This window comes from Acanthochromis polyacanthus, chromosome 8 (assembly GCF_021347895.1).
Source record: "Acanthochromis polyacanthus isolate Apoly-LR-REF ecotype Palm Island chromosome 8, KAUST_Apoly_ChrSc, whole genome shotgun sequence".
Lineage (NCBI taxonomy): Eukaryota > Metazoa > Chordata > Actinopteri > Pomacentridae > Acanthochromis > Acanthochromis polyacanthus.
Genome location: NC_067120.1, coordinates 34893528 through 34903621, shown reverse-complemented (window position 1 = coordinate 34903621; position 10094 = coordinate 34893528). Strand labels below are relative to the sequence as shown.

Genomic DNA, 10094 nt, shown 5'->3' with positions numbered 1-10094 from the left:
TGTCGACCTAAAATCATCACTTAACGACCAATAAAACATAAAATCTCATTTATCTTTAATCTAAAATCCAGTGATAAACCGTGTTTTCTCCACAGAGGCTCTGATGAAGCTTCCTGTTAACAGATTAAACTGATGGAGCCTCACATCTTTGGCTGATGGATCAATTCTGCTTCACGTCAGGCTCCTGCTGCTCGATTTGTTCTTCATTTAAATTAACAGTTTGTGTTCTGAGGAGCCGGTTATACCAAATAAAAAGGTGTAAATGCAGAAATAAGGATGTTTCCAGTGAGCTGCACATTTACATCTGGAGCTTCGGTTTTTAGATTCACTCATTCGCGGAGGCTTCGGATTCCAGACCAATATTGTGCCACTAAATCCCTCGTCCCTTCGCCGATTTACTGCAAATTCATCCCAAACCAGGTCAGGAACAAAAATAAAAAACTGCCTCCAACTGCCTGGATCCGTCTCAGGCCCACTCTGATACCTTTGAAGCCCCCCGACACACCAAAGGGATGTTTGGTGGCCCCCACCCAGGACGCCTGGGGTCCTCGGGGTGGGTTGTTTACACTCGGGGTGGGTGTGCTCTGGCTTTCCACCTGATCCCAGCCACAGAGGAGGCGACTGAAGCCGACCTCTAGGGGTGTTTATTGTGCTTGGCTGCGGGGCAGATGGTCCTGGGTCTGCAGCTTCTACTGGGCTTCCCCTGATTGTATGAGTGTGTGCAGACTGACTGGAGACCCCTTCAGGCTTTGAACTGGACAATGTGTGCAGCACCGAACATGCACGTGTCTTTGAAGTGGCTTAAAAAAAGGACATTTTTTTTATAGCCGCTGAATGAAATGTGAGTAGTTTTAGGACTTGACTAGCAGCTACAGAACAGTATTTGCATGTGATGTAAAGGATGGATTTGTTGCTGAACTGACAACAGCAGAAAACTGGCTGCACTGGTTTACACTAATTTGCATCTGCAATCCTGTTTGAGGTGAACAAATCTGGTAAGAGCAGCAAGCATGGATTTTTTTTAATTAAAGGTTTCAGCGTCTTGATATTTGACCAATTTCAGTAATCGTTTTAGAATATAAATGAACTGTAAAAGCAAAACTACCTCCCCATTATTGTGTTGGTCCAACTGACTGTATATAAATTTTTCTGAAAGAGTCTGAAAAATGAATTAAGCCTGCATTCTTTCTAACAGCCAGCAGGGGGCGACTCCTCTGGTTGAGTGATCGTATAGAAGTCAATAAGAAATTTAACCAATTTCTAACTTGATTTGTTCTGTCAGTGAACATTTTCCAACTGAGTTTATGGTCTCAATTGCTAGTTTTGAGTCTCCTTATATAAATTAAGATGTTTATTTTACAATTTATTGCTCTACCATTGAGTTTATTTGCTTCAAACCAGTTTAATTTGTATTCATTGGCTGCTGTTTACATCCATGTTAAATTGGTAGCTTATTTTCAAGTTTTTGCTAGTGCATTTGAAGATAAGTGAAATAGTGTACAACCTATTTTCAGGGATGTGTAGCATCACCCATGTGCAAATTTGCATCTTCCATTCTATTTTGAAGTAGGCATATCTCTTTATAACAGCTATAGAGGCTGATTCTTTTAAATTAAAAGCTTCAGAATCCTGATATTTGACCAATTTCAGAAAAATCTAAAATAGCTATAAGATTAAAACCACCTGTCTAATATTGTGTAGATCCAACAGACTGTATAGAAAAGATGGCAAAAGCCTTTAACCCCAAATTAAACCTGCATTCTTTCTAACAGCCAGCAGGGGGCGACTCCTCTAAATGTGTGATGGTATAGAAGTCCAAGAGAAAATGAGTTGATTTCTGACTCGATTTGTTACTTCACTAGACATTTTCCTGCTGAGTTTATGGTCTCAATAGCTTGTTTTAAGGCTCTTCAAGTAAATAATGTTTATTTTGTAAATGATGGTCCCATCTTCAAATTTATTCACTTTTAAAAAGTGTAATTTGCATTTTTTGAAGTTTGCTTCAAATTCACTTGAGAATTCTATAAAACATGGCTGCTGTTTACATCTGTGTTTACCTGGTGGCTTTTTATATATATCTTTGCCAGTGCAATAATACATTTGAATGAGTGAAATAGTGTAAAACCCATTTTTAGAAATGTGTAGCATCATCTATATGTGCTCATACACAAGAACAAGCAAAACTGGAACCTGTATGTACAGCAATGAGACCTTTAAGTCCAGTATTTGGTCTTTTTTGGTGTTTGTTTTGGGTTTTTCAGCCCATAAGGAAAATATTCGTCCCCAAGAACAAAATGTAATATGTTCACCAGTTAGACATGAATTTTGTGAGAACCCAGTGCTGCTTTCTCCAGCTGTAGTTGTTAGGTTTGTAATTTCCAACAATGACATCTTAGTTTCTGCAATAGTGACCCCTGAATCCGCTCGCCATCAATGAAGAAGAGAGATGAAAAGAAGAAGATGAAGAAGGCCGGCCTCGTCTTCCTGTCGTCCTTCTGTTCTCTGTTTGAGGCTGAATCTTCTCAGAAAGCTTCCAGTAAACAGGAACATCCAACAAGAGGCCCTCTTGCCTCTGAAGTCCCGGCCAGCTGCTCTTCCTCCTCATCTACCTCCTGCTTTACTCACCTCTCAGCCTCTCTGATGTGTTTGTTTGGTGTTTCAGATATTACAGACAAAGGCCTTCTATAATGGGATTTCTGTCTGGGTCTGAATGCAGTCTGAACTGGTTTGTTGGGGATGAAACGTGAAAAAATGAAGAGTTTCATGTCATGTCACATAGAGGCTATGTCAATATTAAGTTGTATTTTTAGTCCTATTTGGAACCAAAGCTTCCATAGGATAAAAAAACAAGCTGAGGTTTCCGGCTTTGGGGTTTTTAAGATGACCGATTAATTGTTTTCCTTTGCCTCCAAAAATAATTCCTTCAGTTTTATCTTTGATTGATAAAAAGACTGTGGCACACCCAGTCAATTTGTTCTTTCCAACTACTGAGATCTTGTACATGATTATAGTCCCTTGGTGACATGTCTGTGTAAAGTTGGGTGTCATCTGCATTTGATTGTTTTCCATTTGAGCTAGTAGGAACAGAAAAAGCTTCAGTATGGAGTCTTGGGAAACTCCACGTTAGTTTTGTTTGCTCAGATCTGTAATTACCTACAGACAAAAAGAAGATCCTGGTCTTTAAGTACCAGGACTTCTGGCTTGGTTTGTGGTATTTAACATTACAGATTAAAGCTGAATGTGATTGTTCTTCTTTGCCTTACTTCAGGTTTATCTTGGTTCAGTTGCTAAAAAGACTTTGCAAACCTTTTGTATGAGGTTTTAGTCCTCTGGTGATACGGTTATGTAAAGTTTTGTGTCATCTGCATAGTTTTGGTGTCCTATTTTATTGTTTTCTTTCATCTGAGCTACCAGAAGCAGGCAAATATTAATCAGGAAAGGTATTGAACCTTGGGGAACTTCACAAGGCATTTTTTGTCTGCTGAGATTTGTAATTACCTACAGAGACAAAGTAGACTGGCTTGGTTTGTGGTATTCAACATTGTGAATTGAAACCAGTTGCTGACTTGTAATTGTTGTTCTTTGACTACAAAACAATTACTTCAGTTTTGTCCTTTTTTATCTTTAGAAAACTGGGATACATCCAATAGGTGATTTTTTTCTATGTAACTACTGACTTCTTTTACATGGGTATTGCCCCATGGAGACATTATGTAAAACTGAATGTGTCTGCATAGTGAAGGTGTCAGATTTTGTTGTTTACATAATCTGAGCCAGTAGGACCATGTAGACATTTAACAAAAAAGGCCCCAGTATGGAGCTTTGGGGAACTTCACAGCTTATTTTTTTGTCCGCCGAGAGTTGTAATTTCTTATATCCATAAAGTAGACACCGTTCTTTAAGTATCAAGATTTCCGAATAGGTTTGTAGTATTCGACGTTGCAAATTGAAACTGACTGCTGACTTTTAATTGTTCTTCTTTGGCTCTAAAAACAATTACTTCCATTTTGTCTGTATTTAGTTGAAGAAAACTGTGGCACACCCAAACATTTATTTGTTCTAAGCAACTACAGAGCTCTTGTCCATGATTATAATCCCTTTGTGATAGGTTATATAAAGTTGTATGTCATCTGCATAGAGTACGTTAATATTTACCAGAAGAGGCCCCAGCATGGAGCCTTGGGGAACTCCATGGCTTGTTTTTGTCCATTCAGACCTATAGGATTCAGAAAGTCGTACCCAGTTTTCCAGTTGGTTTAGTAATATGCTTTGGTCGACTGTGTCACATGCAGCACTGACATCCAGTCATAGTAAGACTGAAATTCTGCCATTGTATGTATTTAAGTGGATCTCATCAATGATTTTAACACTTCAACGATCAACAATTTTGACTAAATTATTCTCTGATAATGATTTAAATTATATTAGTAGAAACAAACTTAAATGTAATTTAAATTTACTACATCAAAAGTTAACAGATGCTTTTAAAAAAACAATGGAATTATGACATTTGTCAAAAAACTAAGTTAAAACATATTCACTTTAAGGAAGATTATAAAACAGAAAACTATATTTTGTTACATTTATCGAGAAAACAAAGATCCCTATGTGCTCAGTTGAGAACTGGCACGTTACCTCTGGCAATTGAAGTTGGTAGGTATAAAGGTTTACCTGAAGAACAACGGCTATGTACGCTGTGTGACCTTAACGTGGTAGAAGATGAGCCACATTTTGTTCTTTATTGTCCCTGTTATTGTGAGTTAAGAAATATTTTGTTTGATGGATGCTTGGATCCAGATATTTTTTGGCAAACAGAAAGTTCTATTTTGAGTTGCCTGTTTGAAAATCATGTGTTTTCCATTGCCAAGTATCTATGTAAAGCCTGGGATAGAAGGCAAAGGTTGTTGTATCCAGTCTAATATAATTCTTGTTTATAAGTTGTGGTCTGCAGCCACATTATGTATTTTTTGTTAGTGTCTTGTAAGCCCATGTGGGCTGGGCACAAATGTGCATGACACTTTAATAAAATCAAATCAATCAATCATTAACAAGTACTGTCTCGGTGCTGTGGTGCGGTTGAAATCAATAAAGCCAGATTTATCTTCAAAGTTCTGAACCATCTTTAGCCTTGTTTGCATTGATATATTTTAATATTCATTTTGTGTCAAGTATCACATTTGAAAACATTTGATAGTAACGGCAAATTAGGAAAAAGTGTCCTTAATTAGAGTCACTGGAGGTGGTTTTTACCTTTTCATTTAAAGAACTTAAAGGGAGATGGAAACGCCTCTTAAGAAGGACTTCAGACATAACAAACATCATGACAGAGCTGCTTATTTTACCTCAGGGTAAGAAGAAGAAGAAGAAGAAGACGTTCCTGGCATTTCTGACGTTCCTGGAATGAAATCATCAACAATCATCAACAATCACTTTCCACTTCTCTCTCAGTCAACAAGGCCACTAATTATTAAGTTTTTTCTTCCTCCTCAGCAGGTTTGTTTGCTCCAAACCAGCTGAACTCTCATTTTCTTTTACCACCTTTTTGCGACATTTTAAGTTTGCTTGCAAATTGCTTCGTAGTTACATGAAAACAAAACACGTGGTTATTTCCAGTGTCTTACTTGGTTCAAAGTCCTTTTTTTTCTGCCTTTGCTGCACTTTGAGATCAGTGAAATAAACAACGATGTTTTATCGTTATATAGCACTCTTAGTGGCCAAAAACTGCACACTGGACCTATAAGTCCAATATTTACTTTTTTTTTTTAGCTCTGACTTGGTCTCAATCAGCTCCAGAAGAGAATATCTGGCTCCAAAATCCAATATGTTCACCAGTTATAGCCTGTTTGTTGGCGTTTCCAAAGCTCTTCCTCATAAACAGCTACCTGCTGCTTCGCAAAATGATAATGGTGTAGGTCAAAAAAAATAAATAATGAGGTATTAAAAGGCTCTGAAGAGCCGTGGAGAACTGTGGAGCAGTTTGATACTAAGAGCAGCTTCTTTTATATCTTACAGAGTAATTGGACCAATTGCTAATATGATATGTGCAGCTTTAAAGCAGCTAATATGCAGAAAATAATGTCAAACTAAGTGGGTTTATTGCTGATATGTCTAAGGCTATTTCCACCCAGTTCTTTTGATGGAGTAGTCAGGAGACTTCTTCTTAAAATCAAAAGTATTTATTACCACAAAATTGAATGTGTGATACAGAGCTCTGGGCCTGAATCCTCTGTCCCTAACCAACAACAAGTGTTCAGTCAGTTTGAATGGAATCAGAGTACTAACTGTACCTGGCCCAGTCTTCTTCTACTCTAACAGCGTTGTGTAGCTTTCTAGGAAACGCTGCTGGCCGCCCCCTCCAGTGCTGCGCTGGACCGCTCTCCTCTGTCACAGCAGATGTTTTGTCATTATCGCTCTCGTAGGAATGACTTCACCCCTGCAAAGCAAGATTAGCGACTGCACATACAACAAGCTCATGTTCTTTACCGATTACGGCTTACGTCAAAAACTGTCTGTACTTTTATTATCAATCACCTTATGTCTTGATCATCCTTGCATTCAAACACGAGTAATAAGTAAAATAAAGCATAAGCTCCTTCTTATCGATTCTGGACTTTTCTTCTCTTTGTTTCATTACAGTCACACCGTGGTAATGATGCTCTTGACCTTCCTATTCCTCAGAACCAATACAACTCTTTAATATGCACTCTTAGCAAATTATAAAACACATCATTTCCCACAGTTGTTTGTATGTTTGTGCTCTTGCTGGTTTCCTCTCCCACACCCACAGCACATATCACAGCTTTATTTACTAAATCTTTTTTCCCATCAGAATATCTCCAGCTTTATGTTCCTGGACAAAAACATCCTTTCAGCTTTTTGAAGTGGGAGTCAGATGACCGACTGAAACATTTTCACTGCCGTCAGCATTCAATTAAGTCAATCTGGTCCCATGTGAAGAATTTGAACATGAATAAATAACTGTTAGATTCATTGAGAGAACATTACGCTGTTGTTCCTAAAACGCTACTTGGTTGAATTTAATGAGAAACCTTCTGACACAGTAAACCCACAGCAGCTACTGTAGTTTGAGCTGTTCTGTGGGAAACTTTCTGAGCCTTTCTGAAGTGAAAATCTGATGATTAACCCTCCTGTTGTGTTCATTTACGGCCACCAAAAAAAATTGTTCTGTTGTCTGAAAAAAAATTCAGCAAAATACTAAAAAAAAATGTATAAAAATTTGCAAAATCTTCAGGAAGAAAATTCCAAAAGTTCCTTAAAAATTTCCCTTAAAAGTTTTATTTGAAAAAAAAATCACCAAATTTGTCAAGAAATAAAAATATTTAAAAAATAAAGTAAAACATTTTTAAAAATTAATAAAAATCTTCCTAAAAAAATCCTAAAAATATTTAAAGTGATTACATACATGTCAGTAAAAGTTGTAATATTTTCTTTAAAATTTAAAATTTAAAATTATTCAGAAAATAAATCAACCAACACCCAGCAATATTCACAGGTTTTTGGTTGATTTTTTTTAATGTTCTTAAAGAACCTTTTTTTTAACATTCCTTTTTTTTTGCACCAAAAAATGGTCAAAAATTTCCCAAATATATTGAAAGTCTATTCACTGTGAAAACACTTTTTTCCCCCACATTTTCACTCTTTAAAATGGGTCAATTTGATCCATAGGATGACACGAGGGTTAAAGATCCGCCCTGCATCTTTAAAGCAGCAACACTGGATCAGTATTTCACATCACAGCCAGGAGGATTTTAACAACTTGCATGAGTAAAAATAGCTCCAAGGTTGCAGCATCTCGGCTGCTAATCCTCTCCTGTGTCATCCTAATTAGTTTGGCAACAAACGTGAAGTAATTTCAATATTATGCTGGCACCAGTTCAGTCTATTCATGCAACCTTGAATGCATACAGTTGTGTAAATCTGCAGTGGAAATAAACATTAAGAAACATTTACAGATGTTGCTTCATATTCTGTGTGGAAATATAGAGGAAGTATTGGGAAAGACAGAATGTTTCAAGTCATTAAGGCAACAGCTGTAAAGATAAATTAAAAAGATAAACATCCTATGTGCACTTTTTTAAAAATAGAAAAATGTGTACCGACAAAGTAAATCTAACGCTGTATAATAAAGTAAATATGTCGTGTATATACAAAATAGCCCTAAAACACACATCTAAAACTCCTTTTAAAAGCGCAAAATTCTATTCTATAAGTTAAATTCATATCAATTTTTTGGTTTGTTTTCCATAAATGAAAACATAAATTTCACATTTATTCTGCAGAGGTCGATGTTAAGGAATAAATGCGACATTATTGTATATTTTTCCCCCAATTTTCTCTCAGTATTTTCCAACTTCTCCACTCCGTCTGAAGCTCTGAGCCCATTTCTTCCTCCTGAGGTTGGAAATCCTTACCCAACAGGCACATTTATTTCATTTCTTATTATTCATACTGGATTAATGGCCTAAAATAGCTTTAAAGCAGGAGTTTTAAAGCAAATGTTATCCCAAACAAAAATGAATTTTTCAAAGGATTAATTTCAGTTTCAGATTGATTTGGTAAAAATGTTTAGTTAGTTTGGTGTTTTACAGTTCATATACAACATTTATTTATTTTTATTTACCTTTATTAAACCAGGTAGGACCTCAGTAAGGTCTTTGTCTAGACTGCAGAGCTACAGGTTTTAGATGGATAACACATCTTCAGCTGTGCTAATAAATCAACTATAATTACAGACTCACTTTTATAGGCAAGTTGCAGTTTGTCTTCATGTCTGTTGACAGATTTATTGAATATATTTTTTTTTTTCATTTATCCTGTTGGATTTTTCCATCTGAGATCATCAGGGTTCTTCTGCCAGATCATCTCTGATTACGTTGAAACCTTTTTTTCATGAACTTTTCATCTTCAAATTGGTTCCTGTTTGAGCCTGTTTGAACGACATTTTCTCAGGAGCTATTAAAGATAAAAATCTGAATATAAATCAGTGTTATTTCTCGTCATGTCATTGATTCACAATCCATACTTTTAGTTGATAATGTAACTGTTAGCCGCACCTTTAGCTAACAACCTGCAGTTGTTAACTCCTAATTTTAGATTGCTGTTTAAAACATTTATTCACTCCAATATTGGACAAACACCAATATATTAACATATTTTTTTCTCCTAAGGGTAATAATAAGCACTGTGAAAATAAACATTTTTAACAGTTTTTTAAAAAAAAAATGTAGTTACTATTATTTAAAATATGTTCCCTGTACATATAATATAATATAATATAATACAATATAATATAATATATGGCAAAATCTAAGAAGTTATTAAAGTGTTGATTGACATGCTGACTTTAACAAAAAATATTTATGTCATTATTTTACAGATAATTGCTGTTATTTGGAAGGAAGATCATGTATATTAAAGACTGAAAAATGGTAAATTAATTTTAAACTATTAAATTGCAGATGATGGATAGTGATATAACATCACAGGAAAAAAGTATTAATTTACATCTTGATTGTAAATATATTTATATATACAATTTTCAAATCATAATTAGTTTTTTTTTTACAATGTGTGACCGTGATTACTATATTTAAATCAGTTAAAATGATTATTTTTACTGTTATTTTACAGATATTTTCTGTTATTTCTATGGAAAATCTTATTTATTAAGAGTTTAAAAAATTATGAATAGTTTTTTTAACTGTTATTTTACATATTTTCCCTAGTTTGTTCAATCAAAGATGATATCTAGTAAAATTCAATGTCTAAAACTGCGTAACATCCACATCAAACATCTGTAGTTTTACTGAAAGTATTTTTTTTCTTGTAAAATCCCAAATTACTTCATTTAAATCCACTAAAAATAGAAAAATTATCAGGTCATTGCTGTTAATTTTTGACAGTTTTGTAATGGTTTTTGGATGTTTCAGTCTATTTTTCTGGCAACCTTGCTGTTAGATATTCAACATTTTGTTTTTTAGTGAGTATGCGGTTTACACGGACTGACATCATTGTTGGTTTTGGTTGTGTTGGCTGAGATCATGTAGAGTCACTGATGGAGTATAAGAATTTCA

At 35.3% G+C, this 10094-nt stretch overlaps 1 long non-coding RNA gene across 1 annotated transcript; it reads left to right on the top strand.

Moving 5' to 3' along the window:
- The first annotated feature begins 663 nt into the window (after positions 1 to 663).
- Positions 664 to 5042, top strand: LOC127534966 (uncharacterized). The gene is made up of 2 exons (XR_007943605.1): positions 664 to 995; positions 2409 to 5042. It is a non-coding gene; the product is annotated as an uncharacterized LOC127534966 (long non-coding RNA).
- Positions 5043 to 10094: the final 5052 nt, after the last annotated feature.